Below are 26,284 nucleotides of genomic sequence, written 5' to 3'. Positions count from 1 at the left end.
AGATCCACTAAACATCGATAAATGCGAATCCTTAATACTACAACTTCCAGTAAATCCCAAAACCAACCTGAAATTCACACTGATATACAGACCACCAACCTACGATGCGACTTTCGTAGACGCTTTCACGGAAGCAATCACTACCCTAGCCATCAAGTACAATCATCTGATCATCCTCGGAGATTTCAACATCTGGTTCGGCGAAGAAACCACAACCACACAAAAATCCTTAACCGCCCAACTAGCAGCCATGAACCTACAACAACTAGTTAATGGAGCAACCCACTCAGCAGGGCACACACTTGACGCAATCTTCGCCAACAAGGATATCACTACGGCACCCCCAATTCAAATACTTTGGAGCGACCACCTCATTATTCCGTTCATAACCATAACGGCCGATCCGACAAAAAAGCAACAAGATAAGCAACCCATCATGATGAAAAGAAATTGGAGAACCATAAAAAACTCCAACCTAACCGAGCTCGAAGAACTCCGCAAACCACAAGCATCAACCATGGAAGAAGCAGACCCAGACCCAGACAAAAAAGTTGCCCTACTTCATACCTGGATCGCAACAACCCTTGACAACATCGCCAAAGAAAAGCCCTTCACCCCATCACGCAAGAAAAATACAGCAAAATGGTTCACACCACTACTCAACGCCATGAAAAGGAAAAACCGAAAACTAGAATCTGAATGAAGGAACAACAACACCGCAAACAAATAGAAATACCTACAACAGATCCGCGCATATAAAAAGGAAATACAAAAAGCGAAGAGGAAACATTACGACAACCGAATCTTCAGCGCACCAAACACTCAAAAAGAAGTATTCAAAATCATAAACTAAATAGAAAACCCACCGGCCTGTAACAACACGCCAATCCCATCGTCGAAACTTTGCGAGAACCTCGGAAACCACTTCAAAAACAAAAATAACCTCCATCCAACACACCATACCAAACAGACCAAGCATTCACTGCTCAAACTCCACCAACACAGACGAGGAACACGCAAACAAGCTACAAAACTTCCCAGAAATATCAGTTGAGGCTTTCGTCAAACTGGTAAACCAAAGCAACAAATCGGGCTCTCCTGAAGACCCTTGCACCCCGAGACATATACAAAACAATTCTCAAACAAGGAACCCCCATGGAATACCACAGGAACCTTCTCAACCTCTCAATCTCAACAGGTAAAGTACCGCAGGCCTTCCAATCGGCTTATATCAAGCCACTACTCAAAGACAACAGGAAACTTAGAGGACTTATTGAACTACAGACCCATCTCCAACATACCCTACATCGCCAAACTGCTAGAAACGTACGTCTACCAAATAACCCAAGAATTCATAGAAGAGCATTGCCTACTAGACCAGGCACAAGTTGGCTTCAGACCTATGAGAAGAACAGAATCGGCTCACCTCTCAATATGGGACAACCTAAAAACAACTGCAGACTCAAAACAGCACCGCCCTGATTCTCCTTGATCTGTCTGCAGCCTTCAACACTGTCAACCACGCCATTCTCATAAAGAGATTAGGACTAGGGATAACAGACACTGCCCTACTATGGATCAAATCCTTCCTAACAAACAGAACAGAAAATATATGGATGAAACATTGTAAATCCAAAACAAGAGTCTCCACGTGCAGAGTACCACAAAGATCATCTTTCTCCCCGCTTCTATTCAACATCTACATGTACCTATTAATCAAACTCATCAAAAAACACGTCCTCACATGCTACAACTACGCCAACAATACTCAAATAATCTTCAACATACAAGACACCCGAGAAGAAAACACCACACTAGAGAATTGCCTTTGTGACATATTCAACTGGATGAACCTCAACCATCTCAAAATCAACCCAGGCAAAACAGAGATAATGATTGTTTCAAAAAAGGGAGGAGACATCAACTACATCCCCTGGCCAAGAGAGTTCGGCACCACACCAGAACCATCGTCAACTGTAAAAAAACTAGGGGTCCTGATAGATAACAACCTTATCTCTGGAGCCACAAGTAAACTCGCTAATCAAGAAATGCTTCTTCCTCCTGCGAGCAGCAAAAAGGATCCTACCGTTCCTGTCATTCGCCAACAAAACACTTACCATCATCGCTCTGATCATGTCCAGAGTGGACTATGCCAATAGCCTATACCTGGGCATCTCCGAACGACTACTAAAAAAACTGCAATGCATACAAAATGCAGCAGTCGGACTCCTCCTCAAGCTACCCAGAAGAGAACACATCACACCCGCGCTAAAAATACTACACTGGTTACCACTGAAACAACGAATAAAGTTCAAGGCCATGTGCATCATGCACAGAGCAATATACAAACAAGGCGCAGAATTCCCAAGCGACAAACTACACCTACACCAACCACAAGAACACTAAGATCAAGCACAGACATACGCCTGGAACCTAAACCCTACAACAGAAAAAAACTCGAAGGATCGTCTTTCGCTCACCAGGCACCCAAAACCTGGAATGACCTACCTAAGAATATACGGAATACAACAAACCACCTAGCATTCAGGAAACTCGTCAAATCATGGCTCTTCAAAAGTTAACCACAACGGAGACGCACTAGAATGCCCAAACATTAAAACAATGACGAAAATAACTCCAACCTCGACCACTCTCAAATTGGACAAACACTCAAACCAAAGAACCAACCACTCGACAGAGCATAAGACATCATGGAAAATAGCCACTAAGGAAGGCTGCAGAGACTGACCACATACCTAGACCCACAGGAAAGCCTAAAGTGACTCTCCCACTCGTACGTACCGGATGAACATATCCAGACCGGCAGACGCATCCAGATAGACGTTGGCTTGCATCGCATCTGGATAGGATAGATTGAAGGATAACATGCCCACACCTAGAAAAACAAATGCTAACATGCGCCACACCTGGAGTTGTGAACACCAGCCTGTGTGGCGCTCAGATGGAGTTGCGAATGTTAGCATGCCCACACCTGGAGGGGTCTCTGGACACTAGCCTGCGCCGCATCTGGGTGGGAGTGTGAATGTTGGCATGACCACACCTGGAGTCCTAGGCGTTGGCCTGTGCCGCGTCTAGATGGGAATGTGAGGGCCAACAAGTGCCACACTCTGACAGAACTGTGAATGTTAGCATGGTAAAGGTCAGGTAACCCACTAACCAATATAAGCTCAAACTCTGCATACTTATCTCACTCAAAAAAACTCACAAAAATCTCTCGCACAACAACCCGCACGCACTTCACAACACTGCAACACCACATAAGCCGGAACAGCAGCACACGCGGACTGACTCCGATCCGATACCCACACCAAAGCTCAGCATCTGGTGTATACTGAGTTGAAGCTGCCAAAAGAACACTAGTCCTCTCACTATCCTACTCCCTTCTTCACCTTATTAACCCATCCCACCTTTATCGTTTACAGATCCGCCCGAGCGCCTGGGGACCAATTCCGTTGGTGACGGTGCGCGGTACAAATACTTTTAACATTTAACTACTCAATTTCTGCTCCTTCCTGGGTTGTCTAGGCTTGCCTCTACCATTGCCCCCATCATGCAACAGTTCCATGCTGGGTGGTTGCCCAGTTTTGCCCTTCAAGCTGCCCTGGTCCTCTTTGTTGGGTTCCTCCATGTTCCATACGCCCTTTTCATTGCTTCTGTTCCTGGCTGGTTGTTCATCGTACTGGGAAGGTAGATTACTCTCCTGGGTTGTCTGCGTCGTCGCTGGTCTGGGGTGCAAGTCACTGGAACCAGATCCTGAATTTCACCCTGTCCAAAAGTCTTCTACTCACCCAGTTGTTTCGCTGTTTCCAAGGTAAGTCTGCTACCATCTGGTGCCTTAGGACCTTGCACCAAATCCTCGACCTAGATTATTCTTTGGATTTTCCTCCAGGGTTAACATTTCTCCCCCTACCACAGATCTGCACTGACGTCCATTGGCCTGAATCCTGCACGGTTTCGTTCTCTGGTCATCTGGGCAGGCTAAGACTGGCATATAGGGCATTAGACCCATAGCCGAACCAAAAACACAAAATGCTGGTGTGGGCCAGTTTTTTGGGTCAAACTGGGCCACTTTTTTTATCCAATTTGGGCAAGTTTGAGGACTTAATTTTCTCTCCGGCTAGTAGTTTTTACCAGTGTTGCTGAATAAATATGATTTCAAATGCTCAATTTGCTCCCCTGGTTACTATTCAAACAGTGTCACAAAAGGAATGTATTGCCATTTGCAATTGTGGGCCACTTTTTCATTGGTGACCGAGTGAATTTTATAGCCCGGTACGACCCTGCATCTGGGACTGGAGGTCTTCAAGGTGGTCCTCATCTGGCATCTTCTGTAGTTCGTAACTACATTTTTACAGCTGTGGAGTAAACAATGAACTTACTTGACTTTACCCTCTGTCCCCAGCTCTGCCTATTGATTTGCCCCATTTATTCCTATGGGGAGCATTTACCAATTTCAAAACCACCACTAATGTGACGTGTGAAGGTCCTTACCGAAACATTGACATTTTTCATTTGCCCCGCTACAGATTAAATGTATTAAATAACTGTACTGCACTCCTGCTGTAGAATTGTATTGCAATCCAATTTCTCGCTCTGCTCACATTATAGCAATCCTTTTCTAGAAGTGTAATTAGACTATACAGAACTGCATTTCCAGACCTACTCTGACTTTTTGGTGGCCATGGACATTGTTGGAAAAGTGTTAAACCTCTTTTCCCCATCTAGGTTATACATTAAGTATAAGGTGTAGATTGGTTTTCATCAGTGTTTCCCATGTACTGGAGGCTGTGGGGGTTACAGTGACTTGGCATTTTGGGGCTTGATAAGGACACCAAATACATTTTACTGATTGGTGTTCCTTTTTTCTCACCACTCCTTAGAAAGAATATATATAGTGTTTGCCAAAAGGCAATATTCATAACTTCAGCTTAGGACAAGGAATGGGTCTGCCTTTTGCCCTTGACTGCTTCACAATGTGTTATGTGTAACCCAAAGTATTCCTTTTAACTGAGTTACTCTTGGTGTAATTTTATAATAACGTATATTTTAGTATACTTCTGTAACGTATTCCTTGGTTGGTATTTGTGACTAATTATAGCCATCCACAAGCATTCTTACCTCCCTTGAATAAAGCTAGACTTCTCTGCAATACCTAACAATATAGAGAGCCTTTTGGTTGTACTACTGCATCCTCTGTTAGAACAGATGTGTTCACATCTCTCAACAGAAGGCTGGGGAAACAGGTCAACAGTGTAATAAGCAGGGAAAAAAAAGTATTCCGAGAGGAACGCCACTGCGGGAAAGAAACCCCTTATTATGCTCATAGATGTCAAGTTTGGAATAGCGCATGGGACTGGTAGGCAAAAGGAATGGCTGTGCTTAATTAGATTGTGTGTGTGATCCCCTCCTCCTCTCTCTCACAACAGCATGATCAAAGTGTCTGCCTTCTTGGAATGGCTTTGATCTAGACAATCAGACAGACACAGATGAACGGCGGCGAAATATGGGAACATGTAAACTAAAACTAAACACAGATGTTCCAAATGGGAGATGGACTACCAACCTCCCATTAAGGTAACTTCACTATCACAATTTACTTAATGGTGAAAGGAACGTCCCTAGCTGCACAGCAGAGCTGACAATCGTTTGATACGTCTAGTGCTTCATCGACTGCTCCTCCTACATAACAGTCTCATTACAGCTTGGCCAAGACATACCAATAGGTTATAACAAATGTATCCTTGATAAGAGTATGGGCTTAGGACAACTTTATCATAGAAAAAGTTCTTCACATTGGAAAATAATTAAAACATATTTCCTGAAAGATTTTTTCAAGCCATAGCCCTATGCTTGAACATGGCAACATGTGATTGTCAAAAATTTGACAAATGGGGAAATGTGATTTTGCACTCAAAAGATGGCTAATCAATGCACATGACAAAAAATATCTTTCCTTTGACCAAAAATATATGCCTTCTTGGACATTGATATCTGCTGCTGCTTCTGTTCCTCTCATTTACTAAGTTCTGTGTATACATATGTTGTCCGTCAATTGTGACTATGTATTATTTTTTCTTTAATGCGTTTGTATTGCCTTCATACAAAACACTAAATAAGTACATCTGCACTTTGAATTCTAGATTTGATATCAGTAAAAACATCTCTGTAAAGTATGTAGCATCAGCTGTAATTTACAATAAAAACACAGATTGCCTTCAATAACACATTTATGTGAAAATAAATGATCAGGATATAACTATTTCCAAATGGGAACAGCTTTTTGTATGAGGATTATTCCCTCCCATTTCCCACGTGCGTAGGGTCACCCCCTGCCCCTTCAGTAATTAGGACAACTTATGACAGCATAGGGACATCTCTTGAGTAAACAGAGGATTCTCGGGAGGTCTGCTTTAGAACTTCAGCAAAGACCGTTGTTAAAGTATTTTGGCATGAAGCTTTTAAAGTCTAGCACTTCTGAAGATCGATCAATCAATTTGGATAAAAGACCCTCCCATTCATGGAATGGAAAATGTATCCTCTGAACTACATTCCCAAATAGGAAAGAAAAGGAACCTGCCAACGCTCTCAGAAGCTTACTCAACTCATCCAACCAGGGCCTTCCTATTGAATATCCCCAAGCACTCAGCTCCATAAGGAACAAGGTACAGGCATTAAGGACATTATTTTCCAATGGAACCTACAACCTACCTATGAGAAAACGTACAAGTGCACAAATATATGAAGAGCAGTTTGTGTCCCATCCCAGGGAAATTTACAAATTTTGACCAAGTGCCGGGATCAGACTTCATTTAGCCAGGATACCGGGCTACATTATTTTGTGCAGGTTGTGTTTGTGGGTATTAAACTGCCACATAACATCTTGAAGGGCAAAAGGCTTTGGGAAAGCATTAGCCACCAAGAGACAACCCACAAACCTACTTCTAAAATCAGGATTACGTCTGCTCATCTGAATCCATTGTCTCCTGTACAGCACTTTGATCCAAAGGTCCAACTACACAGAATCTTTGTAAAGGTATTTTTTATAGATAACCGAAAGGCAGGTTTGACAGAAAATACACTGCTGGTTGGAAGGTCTACAGGATGTGCTGCAGTCAGTTGTCTATTACAGGAGGCTGTTACTGCTCGAAAACCAGAGTCAGAAAATTGACAAATCACAAGTACCTAAAGCTTGACTTATTAAATAGGTTTGCTTAAGACAATGGGCATAGTTTTAAAGAACTCATTAGGGCGAGAATACAATGTGGGTGGGTTAACATCTTCCAAAAACACTCCAGAAGCATGCTGAGAGATTAATTAATTCCCTCGCTCTACCCCGAAATACTGCTCTAAGACACTTTATTGGTCTACATTAGTGGTCCAAATACCATCCTCAAGAACCTCACCAGGTTTGGTTTTAAGTGTAACCACTGACTGTACATCTAACTCATTAAGAATGGTTGGATCTTCTGGCTAGGGGGTAAACCTCAAATCAGGTTGGAAAATCTGTACAAAAAGTAGAAATGGAGAAGGCTATGGTTTACCTATGGGCCACTAGACTAGCACAACTGGCAACAGAGTGATCTTGTTGGGCCCTAAACAAAGACTTGCATCCAAATAACACATTGGAACACATTAACCAGACTTCAACTGGGGGCAGTGAAATGGGGCCGATATATAAAAGCCGAGTTATCAAGGTGGGGCTCACATTAAACGCATGGATATGTAATATGCTTTTGAGATTTGGCAAAGACTTTTTTTGTGTGCAATTTTGGCACTTTGAAATTTTGGATTGTGTTAATACATTGTTATTTGGGTGGTACCATGGAGTCTTATGCATGATTGTCATCGAAATGTGACCTCTACATACAAGAATGCTAGAGATGCTTGCAATTGCGGAGCTGCTTAAAGAGGGACAGTCCCCTCCCCCTTTGAAAAATACCTAAAGTTACATGCAATTGTTGAGAAGGCTGGATCAAGAGATTACACATTGTTAGCAGGTGAATCCAGAGGCCTATTACTGTGCCTTAAAGTTGAATGGGCCATGAGATGGAGCACTTATTGCATTTTACACAGAACATATTTGGGGCTTAAAATGTGCCTCTACCACTAGCCATTTACTAGGGGCAATTGACCCTTCGCTAGTAAGAAATGGTGTGCTATGTGTCTGTTTAGAATTGAAGTTGTGAGTGCAGTTTTATGGCGGTCTAGTAGCTTGCAAAGTGACATTTTTACCCGTGGCATTGTGGTACCCAACCAGAGTTCAAAAAGCAAATCAGAATTGCTAGATGCTTGCTGGAGGGCATGTGGGAGGAAGGGGTGTTTTTGTTGCATATGTTGAAGGGTTGTCCAAAGGTTTTCTCGTTTTGGCAGAAAAGATTTTGAGCAGTGAATCAAACACTAGATACTGCCGTAGAGAAATCTGCATCTATTGCATTACTGGGGCTGACTGTCAATGATAGGAACTTCCCTAATCAGCAGAGAACATGGGTTTGTTTGGCCCTGGCATTGACAACAAGCGTTATGAGGCAATGGAAATCGCCTGCCAGATGTCCAAGTCTTACCCCGGAAGTCTGGAGAGAGCTTGGGTGGTATCATATACATCCAGGTAGCCCCTTACATCAAGTGTTAAGGAAAGATGTTCTTTCTGCTGCTTTCTTCCCATAGATTTCTCAATCAAAACAAGCTTTATTCGACTGTTAAAACCATCAAAGCACACATTATAACGTATACCTTGTCCATCATTGTTTAAAAATGTAGACAACACATTCTCTTCTTCTCGTGACCCATGCCCTGTACAGATAATTAGCCAAATTTTGTACCACGAGAGGCTCACTAGTTATTGAGCAAAACTGTAGTGTGCCCACTACCCTGCGTATGTCGTTCAGTCTAAATATGGGTAGTCGGTATCTGGATCTCAGCGTGTCATACTCTGGAAACAGCAACATTAAGTGGGAAACCGTTTCATTTAAGGCCCTAAACATTAAACAGAGAGCTGTGTTATCCGTGGACCAATTCACAGTATAAAAGCAATTTTCAAAGCTCCTGCTCGCAAGTTGAAAAAAAGGGACCGTGCATAGGACGGTTGTATTGAGTGAAGGTAGGGTTCAAAGCCACAGTCGTCCTATTGGCCTGGATCCAGGGTGCAAAACATACGGACCATGGGCCAAATGCGGCGCATCACAACATGATTTATGACCCTCCAGCCCAGAGGAGTTCCAAGAAGAACGTGCTGCCATTTTGTGATCCTTTTCTTTTCTAAACGTTAGAGAGCAAACACAGAAATATGAGGCCGACACCTTCATTCTCGTTTTTTTTATGCGTCTGAGAGAATAAAATTACCAAAGCAAGTAAAAGAAAAACATTGAAGGCATTGCTTAAAGGGGAGTGGCAAGTGTGTGCCAACTTTACTTATTTAAATTGCAGTGTCTTTTCTAAGCATTTGAATGTTTTTCTTCAAATGATTGTATTTTTGGTATTGTAGGTATGACACAGCATCGCACAAAGTTCACATTAAACATGGTATTGGCGGTGAAACTCTCGAAAATGTTTACAGGGGCGTCACCAGAATGCCCGAGGGGTTGTGGCCAAGCAGGGACTAGAGGCAACATGTGGTGGCTATGCCCGAAAGTGCAGACCTACTGGGAATCTGTGAAAGGTTGGATAGCAGAGGTAACGGAAGACCCTCTGCCACTCGTCCCGCTGACCATGCTGCTGGGCCTCCCTACGGAGGAGGCGGAACTGCACCGGTACCCAAGAATGGTGGAAACTATGTTGAGAGCGGGCAGAGTGGCCCAAGCACCGAGGTGGAAGAGCCCGGAAACACCTTCTAGGGAAGACTGGATGAAAAAACTCAAGAACATGTTCTTGATGGACAAATTGACTGCCTTGGCGAACAATAATTCATGTTCTTTTCTCGCCGATTGGTATGGGATCCAGCAGACATGGGGATGGGACGTCCATTAATTCCAATACCACGCCCCCGGATGGTCGGGGCGCGACCATCAACGAGAAGAACTATACCCAGTGGGGGGATCCCACGACCCAGGGCGATATTGGCCTCAAGCCAGCCATTGAGTTGGTCACGTGTCGCATTGAGTCAGATACAGCGGAAATGATATGTAAGTTTGGTCTCCTTGATATTGTTATGTTGGCGTGGACATGGGGAGGGGAGGGGCAAGATAGGGGGGGTTTGGTCTAATGTAATGTTTATTTTTGTTTTACAAAATGCTAATAAAAACCAAAGTTTAAAAAAGAAAACATGGTATTGGATAAGTGAAACTACAAGGTCATTTTCTTAAAGCCTCCCAAAATAAAACGCTTTCACAGTTCGGCGAAGAGTACACCTCAAGCTTGGGGGTGGGTGGGTTATTTTGTCAGCATCTTTTTGTTAACCATAGGCCTTAAGTACTTTCCCCTAACAAACATTTTTATTGTGTTCTTTTGAAATATTACGTGATTTTCTCAGAAAAAAAAATAAATGGAGCAATATAGCCAATAAGTACATTTCAGATTGTGCCTTTTTTCTTGTTTCATTTAGACATTTTCCTAGCGCAAAATCCTGCAGTATCCTTAGTTCGGCCCACCACTGCAGGCCTGCAAATTACAAATGGCCCTCCGGCAAAGCAAATTGTTCACCCCTGGCCTAGATACTGGAGAACGCAGGGGAGTTAAAGGCAGGACACCATCACGGTCTTCCTTCAGTCCTGTACACTCCCTGCTTGGACCAGGTTCAAACATCCCCTGATCATAACCAGTAGTTTTTCTGACCGGTTAATCAGGTCAAGTTTACGTAACCAAAATTTGACTTGTTTGAGCCTCAGAGTAGAACCACTGCATTCCAGCGACAAAAATCAGCATTGATCAGTAATCTAATAAGACTGGAGAAGTCCACACGTATCCAGAATAGCAGTGGTTTGAGAGATATAGTGTCTTGAATAGGCCGGAGGTCACATTCCAGATGTAAGATTCTATCAGGAGTTTCTATTGGCTGGGTTAGCAGGTATTTTAAAACGTTTTTTTTTCTGCGACTCCCAAGTATTTTGAATTGGCATATCCCCAGAATTCTGCCCCGTATAATGCTGCTTGCACAGTCTGGAACCTATAAAGGTGCAGTCCTGGGGACAGTGCACGCCCACCATGCAAAAATGAAAAGTCTGAAGCCTCCTCCATATTTTTCTAGCTTCAAGTTCGCTTTCGTCACATGCCCTGTCCACAGACCATTCTCAGCAAATTGAAAGTCTAGATAGTTAAACTGCCAATCGCTCCAGCTTCTCCTCGTTGATTTCTATGTGGATGTTAGCGCTCCTAGATGTCTTAGTTTTGGCTAAGTTTATTTCCAAGCACAATTCCCACAAATGTCTTTGAAAATGTTTTCATAGCATGTTTAACTCCCATTGGGCTGGTTGCAAGCAGCACAGCGTTGCCCACAAAAAATAGCACTGGGTAACGCATATTGCCCCGTCCTGGGTACATCCAAGCTGTTGGCCACCAACTCCTCTATTATTCTATTGATGTAGAGGCAGAAGAGGAGCCGGGCCAGCACACACCCCTATCTCATTCTTTGTTGTACAGCGAACAACTCAGTGCATTCACCTCCCACACCGCAGCACACAGCAGCTTTACTGTCCTTGTATAGAGCTTGGATTATACCAGGTAGAGATGGTGGAATGTTATGAGCAGCTAGCACTGATCAAAGTTTGCTTCACGGGACTGAGCCAAAGGAGGTGCAGAGGTCCACAAAGATTGTGTACAGTTTGGTGTTGCAGGGGATTGTGTGCATTTTCACCAGGAGATCTAGCCGAAAACATTGTTCCACTGTACCCATACCATCTTGCAAGCCGGCTTGTAGTGGGCTCAGATGCCTTCTCATAAGGACCATTTCTATAAGTGGCCGATAATTACTACTGCATAGGTTTTTCTGCTCTGCCAAGGAGAGAGACGTTTTGTTCGATTTGGGTGCTACCATTTTGGTCGCAGCCAAAAATACAGAACATAAGCGCGGGGACTGTGGGGGTATGCCCCGCTCCCCATGTTTGGTATTTTCGGGGTGCAGGGGTGTCTCCCACATCCTTAACATTGGCAGCGGGGGACATAAATTGCTTGGACCCCCGTTTTTAATGAACAGTCAAAACGGGGGCCCGAACAGTTACACTGTGGGCAGTCCACCCGCGAACAAATCTTTTGCGGGCAGACAGCCCAGATCCTTCCGCTTTAAGCTAATGTTTATGGGAAACTGAACAGTACATAAGACCATCAGTACTGGGAGACTATCTTGCCATGTGTGGATTTGTTGTATTTTTAATGCTGCAAACAACACCTTAAAGTGAAATTAGGTTAGGATACTCTGTATCCTTGTCACCTTTCTTTTGTACCTCTGGTTACAAATGCAATGTGTCCATGATGGGCTGGTGGCAGCGAATCATTTTTCTACTGTGTTTTATCTTTTTCCCTTGTTTACTTTTGCAATTACTGCAAATGACTAGTACTCTAAAATGGCTGTGCTGCGAGATTTGCGCTTTCCCTTTGGCCTTCTGCCACTCCGGGTGTGGGGGTGTCGGGATGGAGGGGCTGGATTGTCTGGTCCAAGTGCACATCTGAGCCCCTGAGTGTCTATTGCTAGGTAAATTATGTGGCCAATGGCAATCCATAATTGGATAGCCACTGCTAGTTTCAATGGTCACATCCTTGCCATTGGTGGGCCTAGGCGAGCTTCCAGTCTGAATCTGAATCGTGTAGCCATTTACTGTTGGAGCCAAGCCCCTACAAAGAAGTGCAGCCCACAGACGACCAGAGGACTGTTGCAACTGACCACCATCAAATCCAGTGCAGTCCCGGTGAAACCCTGCTCCTCTGTTCCGAGCTCACGACCATAATTTCTGCTTCGACACCTGGACCAGTGCTCGAAGATGCATGTCGGCTGAGCCTTCGGAGGTGTTGCTGGCCCACCCAGTGGACTGACCAGCTGTGTCCTGGTCTAACTTGATGCAGTCGTCGTTGTTCCAAGTGCATCCTCGGAACTGGGATCTTCATCTTGTGCTACAGGATGCTTGCTCCTATATTTTCAGCCTTCTAGCCCCCAATGGTAGGTACACAGGGCCTGCTTCTTTGTTCGCCCACCGAAGATAGTCTGTCACCTGATCATGTTGACGCCGATTGCAGCACCCCATCCTCCTCACTCAATGAGGTCGCCTTCTCTGCAGAAATAGTCTTCCTTTCGTCACAAGCTTGCTCAGCTGGGCAATAACTGGAACTGTAATATAGGTATCACAACCCACCAAAATGAAATCCTTCGCCCGAAAACTAACAATCGCGACCCCTGGGCCGCCCACAACCGGACCAAGCACATAAGGATGCATCCCCAATGGAATCCAGAACCTCTGAAGTGCTCTATGGAGAAATCTGAATACAGAGGTTAAGTTAAAATACCTGTTCCACCACACATCCTCCATAGGGTTACACATTTGTAAAGTCCTGCCGCCATCGATCCCTTTCCGGACTTAGTTCTCTGGTGATCTGGTCAAGGATCCACTCCTGGGTCTACCCTAGTGTGGGATTTAGAGAGCTACTTATCTGAACTTTCCTTCACTTTTTGGAACTAGAATTGCAACCACTGGCATCATCCAGTGACATACTAAATCGACCTCAAAGGTAGGTCTTTTGGAACTGATAACTTTAGAGCTCTAGGCCCGAATCCATCTCAGGGTTGGTCTTAGTAGAAATACTAAAATATTTCCCCATTACTTACTGTGTTTTCTGCATCGGACTACTTACCCGAATTGCACTGGTTTTTAATCAAATACTTTTCCATCCTCACAAGAGTGAATCTACACATGTATTTTATAGTAGTTGTGTGACAGTACTTACCCAACGGTTTCATTGCTTAGCGTACATTTTAAAGGCCTAATAAATAACTGCATATTTGTACACTGGAAACTTAGAGTGCTCTGTATGTGTCATTGTAGCCCTAAAACAATCACCCCCTTCCCAAGCCCAAGCCTTGCCGCTCTGCTCCCTACATTGATTGGGGTTGGCAAGACTTAAGTGTTTTCCTCTTCAGCATAATAGGTTGGCTGCCCAAAATCCAACCCCCAGTGTAGATTTTGGAAATCCATCTGAACAGCAGGGTACTTGACAAATTGGGTGAATGATGGTCTATCCGAGCAGTGATGTTCCCAATTAGGCCATGAAGCCCAAACTGGTGAGTAGTGTGTGGGGAGGGGCAGTGGACACGCCTCCGACCATCAATCTAGCACTCAAGAACTACATTTGGTAATGGAAAGCCTTCAGAAGCCTTTATCGGCCTATTACCAACGCCCCATTCATCCTAAAAATTCTGGATAGAGTAGCTTACGAGCAACTAGTAGTATTTATCAAGGAACACCCTATTCTGAACAATGGACAATCAGGCTTCCGTCCAGGATATAGTACTTAGCCATCCTGGAACTCAAATCAAATATGATGTCAAAAATCAATGAAGGATCCACTATGCTACTGCTGTCTTTGGACCTTTCTGCGGCATTTGATTTGATGGATCATCATCTCCTCCTGGAAAGGTTGGAGAATAAAGCCAATTTCAGTGCTAATGCTACAAACTGAATGCAATCCTCTCTAGGTTCAAGAACAATTCGGGTTTGCAGTGAACAAGCAGAGGAAGACCGAATAACTATGAGCTATGGAATACCTCAGGGAGCGGCTCCATCACAGAATCTATATAATTTATTTACAGTCCCTTTTTTTGATGATCTGGAAAAAAACATATGCTTTTCAAACTACGCTGATTCTCAGTGTCTCATCACGCTTTCAGGGAATTATGAACAAGATGCTATGACAGTAGCCGAAATATACGATTTAATTCGTAACTGGATGGACGCAAATGGTATGGCCTTAAAATCACGGAAAAATGCTCGTGGGTACCAAACCAAGAACCAGAAAGTTGTCATTAGATTATCAAACATTTTGTATTGCAAACCATGACACCCAGGGGAAGGAACAAAAATAAATGGGAATCCTAGAAGTCACCTTCGATCAATAATTGAGCATGTCAGCCCATGTTAATAACTTGGTGTCTTCCACCGCATACTACATCAGGCTTTTAGCGCACAAGACCATTCTTGCTGCAAGCAGGGTGAAACACTATTGCCAGAGCCATAGTTTCCTCAAAATTAGATTACTGAAGATCACTACTCATTGGCATAAACAAGGCTGAATTGAAAAAACTTCAGTTAGTACAGAATAGCGCTATAAGAGCCATCATGGGCCTGCGGATGTATGCACATGTTTCGGATGTAAGAAGGAAACTGAATTGGTTGCCTATTGAAGAAAGGGTGGAGTATAGACTTCATACCATTACTTTAAGGCCTTGTCCGGGGATGCACCACCTTACATTGTTAATAGACAAAATCAAGCAGGCGCCGCGCTCACTGCGCTCGAATGAGGATCAGAACCTATGGGTACCACAAACCTCCCTGGAGCTAGTGAGAAAGGGTGCTTTTTGATCAGCTGCCCCGATTATATGGAATACATTACCAACCGATATCGAGGAATTCAAAAAGAATCTTAAGGCACCTCTCTTTAGATAATTTGGGATTTCACCCTTTCGCTCATTCTCTCCCCAGAAGCACTTACGTACCATCTGTGCCCGTATGCCGCCTGGCCACTTGGTTGCACACAAAATAATACTAGTAAAGAAGAACAAGTTACTTACAAACTGGTAACGTTCTTTCGACTGGATGTTCCTCCAGCATATTCCACATCTTGGACATTACATGTCAAAGATGTGGAATACGTTGGAGGACACAATCCATTCGGAACAAGTGTTTTTTTCTCTCATGCCTTGACATCTGCTGTTCCAACAGGATATGTTTGCAATGAACATCTGTGCTTGATCTTGAAATCAGTCTGAGGCTTGGCTCATCATAGCAAGAATGCATGCACACCATTTAGATCATGCAAATATAGGAAAAGCTACCCGTAACAGTACTTCCGTAGTCCATCTGTTTCAATTTGGCACAATTTTCACAGCCCACTATTTAATGGTTGGGACAGAGTACTACACTTTCACTGCAACTAATGTGGGTGTCAGCAGGGATTGATAAGTAATATATCCATGTATAACTTGTACATGCCCCTTAGTGCTCCTTGCAATGGACACCCTCCGCCAACCGGAAATGCCTCTTCTATCATCTAAAGGGGGATAGGGGTGCACTGAGTGGAACACCCGCAGTGAAAATGTGCATACAATCCTTTCTACAGCAACGATATATGGTCCACCCTAATAGGTCCACACACATGTAAGCTATCGCAAAAAAACATTCACCCTTCTACAAGGCATAAAATAAGCAGTGTCGCATAGCAATTTGCTATGTAATTTGGTAGGTTAGCTACTTAAATTAATTGACACTTGTGTAGCACAGCTAGCTATTTAAATTGTCCCATTCAATGAAAGCTCACCTCACTGTGCATTCCGCTTGACCTCAGGGCTCTCTCCACCCTTCTTTCTCTGGTTTGTTCAATGAAAGTTCAAAGGGTTCTAATGGACAGGGAGAGTGCTGCAGTAATCATCTCTTCTAATCTCAAAAGTGCCAAAGGCCTTGTGAGAGTGCTAAGCAACAAGAGAAAAGTTAGAGCTTTTTAAAAAATAATTGCAAACCAGAAATTATCGTGATACTTCTGTTAAGCAAACTAAATCCTTTTTTGGCAAAGACCTGTGTGGGTTAACTTAATTTTTTTCAAGAGACAGCAGTGCAATTCCATTAACAAGTTGTTGCATAATGCACGATTAACTACTGCTACTGTAAAACATTGGATTTTCTCCATGTTTCTGTAATTTTAGGTTAGTGCATCTAAATAATCTCAGTGTCAACTATATTTCATTTTGTTGGGGTAAATGCATCATACTTGTGTACAGGTGAGTTATAAACTCCTTATCATATTTACGATGGAACACTTGAAAAAGTACATGTTCGCACTGCCAAATGATTTTGATGGCAAACAATTCTGTGACCTGCTGGTTGGAACAAGTTACTTACCTGTAACTGTTCTCCAGCATGGGTCTGGCATGGATTCACATGCTCATGAATATTCCCCGTCGTCAGGCCGGGAATCCTCGGTATAGAAAAAAATCAGTATCAGTTCCGTTTCTGATCTGTCTTTCTCAGTAGTAACCAATCACTGGTCTCTGGGTCATACTGCCCCCAACCAATGACTGCCCTCTCCCTAAGCCCCGCCCCTGGCAGCCATCCTTAGATTTGGTAGCACGTAAAGTGGCAGTATGACCAAGTGAAGAGCCGCAGAGGAGTAGGTGGGAGGGTTCGCATGTGAATCCATGCCAGACCCATGCTGGAGAACAACAGTTACAGGTAAGTAACTTGTTCCTTCTCCAGCATGGGGTCTGGCATGGATTCACATGCTCATGAATATAAGAATACATAGCAGTATACACATGCACAACGACGGGAGGTGGCAAAAGGCTCAATATCAAGCAATACAACAACTCAACATTAAGCAACTCTACCTCACCAGGCTCACCTTAGGCGAACAGGTTGCGCAGCACTACCTGGCCGACTCTGGACTCCTCCCTGGAATCCCGGTCGACGCAGTAGAATCTTGTGAAGGTGTGCGTCGACCACCACGTAGCAGCCCTGCAGATGTCGAGCAGGGGCACACCAGACAGGAACGCCGTAGTAGCAGCGATCGCTCTGGTCGAATGGGCTCTCGGACGGCCTGGCAACGGTCGGTTTGCCAACCGGTGACAGTGCATGATGCAGCCGGAGAGCCATCTGGAAATGGAAGTCTTCGAGAGAGCCTTCCCTTGATTCACAGGTCCAAAGTTCATAAACAGCTGTGATGTCCTCCGAAAACTCTTTGTGCGGTCCACGTAGAACTTCAGCGCTCTAGCCACATCTAGCGAGTGCAGAGTCCTCTCAGCCGCCGACGAAGGTGACGGGAAGAAAACTGGCAACACCAAAAGCTTGTTGAGGTGGAAGTCCGACGGCACCCTGGGCATGAAGGAGGGATGCGTCCTCAGCACCACCCTTGTGTCGTGAAAAGTCAAGTATGGAGGCTTGCAAGACAGGGCCTGGATCTCTCCCACTCGTCGTGCAGAGGTGATGGCCACGAGGAATGCTGTCTTCCACGACAGAAACTTCAACGGCACTGAACGCATAGGCTCGAATGGGGCCCCCATGAGCCTAGTCAGCACCACCTTGAGCTCCCACGCCGGGGCCGTGGCCGGGGCCTTCACCGACGGGAACGATCGGAACAGTCCTTTCATAAATTCCTTCACCGGTCGATGAGACCACAAGAACGCCCGTCCTGCAGTTCTGGTGTAACGTGAGACGGCAGCCAGATGCGCCTTGATGGAAGCGTGAGATAGGCCAGCCTTGGCCAAAGACAGTAGGTACGGCAATACTTCAGGGGCCGTAATCCGCAGAGGGTTAATCTTCTGTGCACGGCACCAGACAGAGAACCTCTTCCATTTATGTCCGTAGCACTTGAGAGTTGAGGATGCCCTGGCCTTTGCCAGAACCTCTCTGCAGTCGGCTGGGATGTCGTATCCTCCAAACTCTAGTGCTGCAGGAGCAAGGCCTGCAAGTACAGCGACCCTGGTTTGCGATGAAGAATGGCGCCTCCTTCTCTGGAGAGAAGATCCGCGTCCATCGGCAGCTTGACTGGTGTGGACGCTGACAAGTCCAGAAGGTCCGGGAACCAGATCTGTCTCGGCCACGCCGGTGCAACGAGGATCATCCTGCACCGGGACCTCTTGAGCTGGTTGACGAGCCGGAGTAGCAACGGCAACGGCGGGAACGCATAAAGGAACAGGCCGTCCCAGGGGAACGAGAAAGCATCGCCCATGCTCTTCGGTTGGGGAAACCTGCTGGCGAACCTCCGGCACTTGGAGTTCGCCGCCGTCGGGAAGAGATCGATCTAGGGTTCGCCCCATCGTCGGAAGAGTCGATCCACTTGATCCTGGCGCAGTTCCCACTCGTGGCACGAGCGCACCCCTCTGCTGAGTGAGTCGGCGATGGTGTTTTTTTATCCCTGCCAGATGAAAGGGTACCAGAAACATCCCTTGGGCGACGGCCCAATGCCACAGATCCTGGGCTTCCTTGGATAGCGCAGGGGATCTGGTTCCGCCCTGCTTCCGAATGTAAAACATTGTGGTGGTGTTGTCGGTGAAGATCCTCACCACCTTGCCCTTGAGGGACGGAAGGAAGGACCTGAGGGCCCAGAACACTGCACGGAGCTCCAAGATGTTGATGTGGAGTGTCTTCTCCTCCGGGAGCCAAAGGCCTCTCGTATGGAGATCCCCGGTGTGCACTCCCCAAACCTCCAGGGAGGCATCCGTCGTCACCGTCACCTGGTGGGACGGGGCTAGGAAACCTGTTCCCGCCGTCAGATGAGAGCGGATACCCCACCATCGTATCGCCTGATGGAACACTTTGTCGAGCGGGATCCTGTCCTCGAAGCTGCCCGTTGACTAGATCCAGTGGGCGTCGAGGAATTCTTGCAAGGGCCGCATCCGAAGTCTGCAGTGGCGCACCAGATAAATGCAGGAGGACATCATTCCGAGGAAGGACTTGATAGACCTCACTCGTTGCACCTTTCCCAGGATGGTCCTGATCCTTTCCTCTGACGGTGAGGCCAGCCATGCCACTGTGTCGAGCTGTGCTCCCACAAACAGGGCGACTTGCGACGGGACCAGGTGGGATTTTGGAAAGTTGATGGAGAACCCCAGGTCCGTGAGCAGCTGGACGGTCTTCGCAGTATGTTCTACGGCGAGCTCCCTTGTCCTTGCCGTATGAGCCAGTCGTCCAGGTAGGGGTAGACGTGGATCCCCTGTAGGCGCAGCCGCGCCGCCACCAGTGCTAGGCACTTGGTGAACACCCTGGGCGCCGATTTTAATCCGAACGGGAGGGCCTTGAACTGGTAGTGCCGCCCTTGGACCACGAACCTGAGGAACTTTCGGTGTCTCTTTAGAATAGGGATGTGGAAGTACGCATCCTCCAAGTCCAACGACGACAGGAAATCGCCCTCCTCCAGCTGTCCCAGCACATGCTGGAGGGTGACCATCCGGAACTTCTGTGCCTTGATGTATTTGTTCAGTTGTCACAGGTCCAGGATGGGACGCCATCCTCCTGTCTTCTTCTTTACGAGGAAGTACCCTGAGCAAACTTCAGAGCCCCGAAGCCTCTTTGGAACGAGCTCGATGGCACCTTTTCTGAGCATCGCCCTTACTTCCAACAGCGGTTGAGGGACGTGATTTACCTTCCTGGCCACGGGAGGAATGCGGGGGCACTTCTTCTGGAACTCAAGGGCGTGCCCCAGGGCCAGGGGGTCCAGCACCCATACGGTCAGTGGAGATGGACTCCCACAGGCCAACGAATCTCGTCAGCCGGCCTCCCACCGGGGTGCTTCGGCGGGGGCCCGACCCGACGGTCGGTTCAATCTTGCTTGGAGGCCGCCTTGCCTCCCTGACCACCTTGGCGACGACGGCGGTATGCACCTGACTTGCCGCGTCCCCTGTAGGCCTCCTGCGACGAAGATCTTGCCGCTTGACGGTACGTAGAGGAGCTACTGCCGGCTCCCTTGGAGGCACCCTGTCTGCCTCCAGAGCTCCGAAAGGACGGCCGTCGCTGTTGGAGCACACCCAGTGCACGGGCCGTCTCCGTGTCCGTCTTGATCGCCTGAAGGGACTCATCAACCGCCTTGCCAAACAGGTTGTTCCCGTTGAAGGGCATGTCCAAAACCCTGGTCTGTACGTCCTGGCGGAAATCCGTCGCCTTGAGCCATACTCGTCGTCTCAGGCAAACGCCGTTGCCCAACTGACAGAAACCGGTGTCGGCGAGGTCCGTAGCCACCGTAATGGCGTGGTCTGAGGCAATCTCACCTTCCTGTAAGATTTCCAGGGCCTCAGCCCTCTTGGCGTCCGGAAGGAAGTCCAACTGAGGGGCGATCTTGAACCACAACTCCCTGTCGTAGCGGGCTACGATGGCCAGGGCGTTGGCCGCCTTGATGGTCGTCGCTGCCGATGAGATGGCCCGTCGTCCCATCGCATCCAGCTTCCTACCCTCACCGTCTGGAAGGGAGGTTGAAGTCGAGGCCGATGCCCCCCCCGCTTTCTTCTTGGCCGCCGCCGAAACTACCGAATACAGGGTAGGTTGCGCCCTAAGGCACAAGTGGGCAGCGTCGGGGAGCGGTACTTCTTCTCGTACCGGTCCCTCTTTGCAGGCGCCGTGGCAGGGTTCTTGAGGAGGGCGAGCCCCTCATCCCAGATGTCATCAAGAAGCGGTACGGCGAGGACCGTCTTCCTTTTAGCCTTGCGCTGTTGGTAAAGGAACCCTTCCTTCTTTTCTTCGGGGCAGAGCTGGAAGAGCTCGGATGCCCTGGAAATCATGGCATGGAAGGATCCAATCTCGTCGGGCGGGGACGCCCGGGCAGGGGGCGACAGGGGACACGTCCCGTCGTCGCCTCCGTCATTTGTACCTGTCGTAGTCGTGTCCATGCCTATATCATCCCCGTGGGTAGTAGTCCGGGGGGAAGGCAGAGAAGGCCGCAGAGGCGGGAGAGGTGGCCTAGGATGCGTCGTCCTCCTCTTAAGCAGTGGACTCTCGAAGGTCCTGGCTCCGTTTCCCCCGTCGGGTCTGGCTCAGGTATCTCCGTCGGGGAAGGGGCAACCTAGTCCTTATCTCCGAGCATAAGGACTGAATCGCTGACAAAATGGCCGCCGAGGTGTCCTGCGACGCCGGAAACGACGCGAGCGAGGGCTCTTGAGGAGCCTTGTCTGCGACACCGTGGCTCTCGTCGTCGCCCTCGTCGGGATCCCTCCCGATGGGCTGGGCCTCTTCCACGACTTCGATGAGCTCCTCTTCAGAGGTCGTGTCCGTATCCACGATGGCCACCAGCCCCTCCCCCACCTTTTCCAACGAGGACTTCGTGGGGGTCTTCTCAATGGGCCTGAAAGACGACTCCCTCCGCGGTGGCAGGGAGACTTTGGCTCCTGAGGGCGCCTCCACTGGTGTAGCCTCCACAGGCTGAGCCAGGGCAGTGGCGACATCCTCAATCGAGGTCTTAGCAGGGTGAATTATGGCCATCGTCACCTTCTGTACGCCTGGGGCCTTCACCTTGAGGGGAGGGTCCGAGCCTCGCTCCCCCTCTGCCGGAATCTCCGAGATCGACCGGGGCCTCTCCAGAAGCTTCGCCGGGTTCTCGGATTTCCTCTTACCCGAGCCAGAGCATTGGCTCGTGGTTGATGGCGCCGGGGAGGATGCGCCCTGCCTGGCAGCCAAGGAGCCCGACCGTTCGGCGCTCCCGGTGCCCGCGGACTCGCGGTGCTTAGCCTTTTGTTGGGCCCCCGTCGCCGGGGCACCCTCACAGGACTTAGATGAGCGCTCGGACTTCTTTTTCTTCTTCTCGCCTGGCGGGCTCTTACCTTCCAGCCAGTTGGCGAGACGGAGGTGGCGATCCTTCGTGGTCCGCTCCGACATGTTCCCACAAAATGCGCAGTCCTTCTCCTTGTGCGTCTTGTCCTCATGGAGACAGTAGAGGCATAACGAATGCTCGTCCTCCTTGAAAACGTTCTGAAGCTGGCATCCAGGGCAGGTCCTGAACAGCTTCCCGGGCGTCGAGCTTCCTTTCTCCTGGGCCATGTCCGGGTAGGCCTTGGAACTTCTAGAATCCTCCAAAAGCGTAACTCGACGAAATCTTCACCCTTGAGGGGCCTAGAAACTCCGAAACGGATCCTCGTTGATCGGATGTAGAAACGGTGGAGCTTGAGGCTCTATTTGACCGAAAAATGAGAAAATCTCCTGAAAAAGCACGAAAACGCAGCAAAAGCTCGAGAGCTACAGCACGAGGACTCCCAACACTTGAACGTGCGGTAAAAATCTGAGGATGGCTGCCAGGGGCGGGGCTTAGGGAGAGGGCAGTCATTGGTTGGGGGCAGTATGACCCAGAGACCAGTGATTGGTTACTACTGAGAAAGACAGATCAGAAACGAAACCGATACTGATTTTTTTCTATACCGAGGATTCCCGGCCTGACGACGTGGAATATTCATGAGCATGTGAATCCATGCCAGACCCCATGCTGGAGAACCATGCATCTGTACAACTGGTGCCCAGCCAAGGAGCTGATCCCAAACTCCTTTACATTCTATAACTCATCATTCTGTTGCTTTATATCAGCAAACCTGAAAGTGAGATGGCCACAAATTACAAAATGCCATCTGGTTTGACCAGTTCTCTGCCTGCTATGCCATCCACTCTGCTTGGTTCTTCCTTTCTTTCCTCTTACATAATGAATACACAAAGCTAACTAATGTTTTCACAAAGTAGTGATCGATACTTTCATCCAGTCTGTACATCTATAGTTCTACTGCAATATCATACACTGCAATTGACCTCAAGAGCTTGCTTTGCTCTACGATTGATTGAATTGTATATTAGCACCTGCAGGAGAGAGCTGGCCAATCTAGAATCTGCAAGTAACTGCTCACATTTCATGCCGGACCACTGCACCTCTCCCCAGCCTTCATCCTGTCCCTGGAGGCAGTGCGCACCAGGCCGAATCTCCACTTGAGTACCACACCTAAACTCCTTTCCACTCACCTGTGCAACTCCTGGCTCACCTTCAAGTCCTGGAAATAATTATTTCCAATCGCAAACATGTGTAATTTCTTTTTAAGGGAAACCTGAACTGCACAAATCCTGATTCCCTTAAAACAAACAAAAAAAGCATCTGCACCACATGGCAGCTCCTGGTGCTCACAGCAATAAATACTGCTTTAATGGCCATGTAGGACTGGAATGCTGCACTTTGATCTACCTGGCTCGGGCTTGAGACGTTTGAGGCCCTGCACGCCACCGAAAGTGGTTATTTAACGGCTGTATTGTTGCTCCTATCATGTCTTGGGTACAAATAACTTCCGATGGCATTACAAATATTAGTACAACATTGCTAATCAAATCTGTTTGTTTGCTAAACAAGAACAATTTAATTAGCAAACTCTTCAATCTAAGGAATTTCACCAATTTTCAAATCCACACATCTCCCTACTCATTTTCCTCTCCAGACTAAGCTGTTGATACCCCCGGCAGGGGAACATTGTGCCAGCCTTGAGACAAGCAGTGTGCTCTGAGAGCACTACCGCAGTTACTTGCTCAGTACAAATTAAAATGTAAAAACATTTAAAAACCGCATAACGAAAAAGAACGTACAGAACACCTCTTACATTCAACTTCTTTTCTTATGTTAATCACCCTCCCCCTCCAGTGCTTTAAGACAGCCAGCGGGCCCTTTGAGGAGATGCAACCGTATGTACACCATTCACTGGTTCTGAATGCCTTCCTACTCCTCTGTTCAAAATGTTGAACTGCCCAGTCTCAGGGCAATACGATAGACCTTCCCACCTTAGCAGTGCAAAGTGATGTCTCAATTGTCCCACTTCAGAACAGGACATACCATCTTGTAAATTAACAGGTTAGCTACTGCTGCTGGGCTGCAGGCATATGTTGCATTGGACAGCATATGGGCAGGTTAATCCTCCGTCTGCTTTCACCTTCCACAAAAAAACACACAAGGCAGCACGTTTTTGGAAAGATTGACTGAATTAACTCAAATGCATTGCTCCATACCGCTTTAAAAAATGACTACACTGGGGGTTCGTGTTGACACAAATCTGGGCTTTAAAGGTTTTAATGCAATCCTGTCTAGGTTTTGAAAGGATTTGGGAAACATGTACCTGTGCCTAATTAGACTGTGCTGGGTGAGGACCTCTGGTCTGAATCTGCTTTCTAGGAAATCAAGTTGTGCTACAGGTTTTAATGCAACCCCCTTCTGGCTTGTAGTCATATTTGAAAAAGTTAGAATCTCAATGTTTTTGCCCAGATTGTTTTTTAATGTACATGTCTGTCTTGATGGGTGGGTTATCCCCTGCAGAGGCACACACTCCTGTTGAACTTACACTATACCATCCTTGTCTTTGACCCCAATACTTCCTTCCAAGTTTCACTTTTGTTACGGAAGGTAATTTCTTTGTTTTGAACAGTTTTGCACAATTTGTTTTCAGTAGGCACATATTTACTTATACCCCCTTTGAATTTCTGCACACTTGCATCCCCCCCCCTCCTTAGGGCCCAGGGTGTGGGTCTCACAATTTAACTTTTATGCTGTTTTGTACTTCCACACTTGCATTTTCTTCACTTAGGTTCCAGCCTGGTTTTCACCAGTGACTAATGAAAAACTACAGCACACACAGCAAGATGTGCGGCCGTCTACGTCCGTTTGGAAACAGATATCCTCATTGACACCACAACGAGCTACATACATGAAGGCGAGAGCCGGGAATGATGACTCCTAAAGAGAAAAACGCTGTACGCAAAGAAACATTTACCATGGAGATTTCTGGTGGCAGTGAGCAGTGCAACACAGGCTTGCCAAAGGTTGCAAACAGCAGTTTTAACACGATTTTTAGATGGATGCTAACTGAGCAGTCATTCTCGACTATGAAGGGGACCTTGGTAAGGGGCAATTCCCCTGAAGATGAGACTGGGTCGCGAAACGCATTGGGTCAAGACATCTGTACCCTTACTTTAGGTGTTAAATAGGTGGTTGAATGTTGAATTGCATAAATTGCATATATTACCAACCTAACATTTTGGAATTTTTTGATGTTGGCTGTTTACACGAATCAATGCATTTGGATTGCGTACTGCCCAATAGGTGTTAAATAGGTGTGAGGGGTAAACTCACTAACAAATAACTAATAACATATACCGACACCCCCTTGATAGGCAAAACATTTATTTTGTTGTCAAGTATTAGATTTTTTATGCAAAAAAAATATTTTCTGTATTATATGTCTAATAAATACAACAAGAAGCAGAACCATTGTTAGGTCTTTTTTGGGAACAATAAATGTGTGCGGTTGGGTTCATTTAAACAAATGTTTGTATGTTGCTAGGATCTGTGTGCTCCAAGCCATTTCTGCATTGGTCCAACATGCAACCTCATTTGGTGCTAGGCGGATGCATGATGCCATCATACAGATCATACCAGACGTCTGGTAAATACAAACTACTGCAACAAAAGCATGCATCCTATGACGGCAGTTCAGTTTTACTCTCAAAAATATCTAGACTGCCAACACAGAAAACACCTTTGTAGAGACTTTAGTCAAAAATGAAGAACCATGAATTGATAATGACGAGAATCCACTTTGTTTTTGGGATGCTTTCGATTAACCGAAATATGAAAAATAGGCATC

General features: G+C 46.7%; 1 protein-coding gene across 7 annotated transcripts in view; it reads right to left on the bottom strand.

Annotated features, from left to right (window-relative positions):
- Positions 1 to 26,284, bottom strand: part of GPATCH8 (G-patch domain containing 8) — a 473,369-nt gene that overhangs the window by 237,226 nt on the left and 209,859 nt on the right. The window contains exon 1 of one of the 7 annotated variants that reach the window (XM_069634279.1): positions 16,471 to 16,492. The exons of the other annotated variants lie outside the window; for them this stretch is intronic. The gene's annotated coding sequence lies outside the window, so the exon portion shown is untranslated. Of the gene's footprint in view, positions 1 to 16,470; positions 16,493 to 26,284 lie in introns of those variants that run through there. 7 annotated transcript variants of the gene reach the window in all.

Source organism: Ambystoma mexicanum, chromosome 13 (genome assembly GCF_040938575.1).
Source record: "Ambystoma mexicanum isolate Mex_15411 chromosome 13, UKY_AmexF1_1, whole genome shotgun sequence".
NCBI lineage: Eukaryota > Metazoa > Chordata > Amphibia > Caudata > Ambystomatidae > Ambystoma > Ambystoma mexicanum.
This window is presented reverse-complemented; position numbering and strand designations above follow the sequence as displayed.